The sequence below is a fragment of the Marmota monax genome, unplaced genomic scaffold (genome assembly GCF_021218885.2).
Source record: "Marmota monax isolate L192 unplaced genomic scaffold, Marmota_monax_Labrador192_F-V1.1 WCK01_AAM20220418_F8-fsc00111, whole genome shotgun sequence".
In the NCBI taxonomy this organism is placed as follows: Eukaryota; Metazoa; Chordata; class Mammalia; order Rodentia; family Sciuridae; genus Marmota; species Marmota monax.
In genome coordinates, this window is record NW_026695067.1 from 1,194,405 (window position 1) to 1,196,640 (window position 2,236).

Genomic DNA, 2,236 nt, shown 5'->3' on the forward strand with positions numbered 1-2,236 from the left:
TATCAAATTAAAAGCAGGAAATGTTCCAGTTATAGCAGACTCAATAGATATGACATCTAAATGCAATGCTAGATTCTGGATTGGGTTCTAGGGTGGGAAAAAAGTTTCTAGGAAAAAGTGATATTGGGACAACTGGCAAAATTTGAACATAAACTTTTAAATCATATCAGTGTTTGAGTAGAGATTATTCAAATTCATAAGATCTGATGATTTGAATTAATGAAATATGAATATAAATTGTATTGTATCAATGTTAAGTTTCCTGAATTTGATTATTGTACTGTGATTATTTAAGAGACTGTCCCGATGTTAGGAGATATACCATGAAGTAGGGTTGAAAGGTCACAATCGTTAACATTTCCTTCAAAAAAATTTAGAAAAAGAACTAATGAGGACCTTGCTGTGCTATATATAATCTATAGGGAAGGATAAAGCAAATGTGATAAAATGCTAACAGTAAATAAATAAATCTGGGTATAGAAGAGAGATTGTTATAATTATCTTGTGATTTTTCTGTACCTTTGAAATTTTCCAAAATAAAAATGTTAATTAAAAAAGAAAAGATGAACCAGCCTGGGCATTGCCCAGGACACTGATCTAAAAATGGGATTAAAAAAAAATCTCACTGGGAATGTAAATTGAAAAAAATGTGTTATGAAAACATACCATATGATTCTGTTTGTGTATTAAAATGGAGAACAGATTAAGGTGGAGAGTAGGAGATAAGGAAGTGGCAGCCTAGGAGGAAAGTAGATTTTATTGGTTATAAAAAGGCAACATGAATGATCCTTGGAAATGTTCTGAGTCTTGCTGTGGTGGAGGTCAGTCTATGCAGATGAACTAAATGTGAGTGTGTGCTACAAAGGAATGCATATAAAACTGCTGAAGTCGGAATAGGTGGAAGGATTATATCAATGTCAGTTTCTTTATTTGGATGTTGTACTATGTTACACAAAGGAAAACTGGGTGGTGAATATATGGGGCCTTTATTATTTCATAAACTGCATGCAAGTATTACAAAATAAATAGGATTAAATCGGGTGAATTTTATGGTATAAGAATTAAGGTTTCTGGGTGTTAGCATATGGTATTATAAGCCATTCCCAGCCAGCTTCAGCTCCAGTAGAATCTTAGGCTCGCTGGAATATTAGTCCTATGGATGGTATCTCAGTACAACAAGGCAATCACTGTCTTCTCTCCAGATGGACAACTTTTCCAGATGGAATATGCCCAGGAAGCAGTGAAGAAATAATCCACTGTGGTTGGAATTCAAAGCATCAATATAGATGTGCTTGGAGTAGGAAAAAAAAAATGTTGCCCAGCTTAAAAGAACTGCGCTTGATGATCACATCTGCATGGCTTTTGGAGGACTGACTGCTGATGGTAGAGTTGTAATAAACAGAGCCCGGGTTGAGTGCCAGAGCCATAAGCTTACAATTGAGGACCCTGTCACTGTAGAATAATATATAACTCGCTTCATAGCAACTTTAAAGCAGAAATATACTCAGACCAATAGAAAAAAGCCTTTTAATATCTCTGCCTTAATTGTAGGTTTTGATAATGATGGTATCCTAAGATTATATCAGACAGATCCCTCTGGTACTTACAATGCATAGAAAGTAAATGCAATAGGCCCAAGTGCTAAAACGGTCCCAGAATTTCTAGAAAAGAATCACACAGAAGATGCTATAGGAAATGACAATGAAGTTATCAAATTAGCAATAAGAGTTTTGCTAAAAGTTGTCTAGTCTGGTGGAAAAAACATTGAACTGGCTATAATAAGAAATCAATGTTTAGTGTTAAAGAAATTGAATTACAAGTAACTTAAACAGAAAAGGGAAAGGAAGAAACAGAGAAGAAAAAAAATCAAAGAAGAATGCCTAATTCTTAGGATGAGTACTGGGAACTTTTAATGTTTTGCTATACTGCTTGTATGTACATATACTATATATACATACATTTGCATTCTTAATAACTAATTGTGCATGCTATAAGGTATGCATTGTCTTTATTTTGAAATGTCAAATGTAAACAAAAATGTTGATGGAATTACTTAGGGAAGAGTTAGAAAAAATAAGTTAGTTTGCAGGATTACCTTTAGTACTGGGTATATGGACTACTTTAAAAATGCCAATTTTGTGGTTGTCTTCAGTTTGTTACATAATCAAATGCAGTTTAGACTTTCTTTGAAAAGACTCCAGTAATTGTTGAAAGCAGTCATAATTCCATGTAAGCC

The 2,236-nt window shown here is 33.7% G+C and overlaps 1 pseudogene; it reads left to right on the top strand.

The window, feature by feature from the left end:
- The first annotated feature begins 1,159 nt into the window (after positions 1-1,159).
- On the top strand, positions 1,160-1,891 carry LOC124081685 (proteasome subunit alpha type-7-like; annotated as a pseudogene).
- Positions 1,892-2,236: the final 345 nt, after the last annotated feature.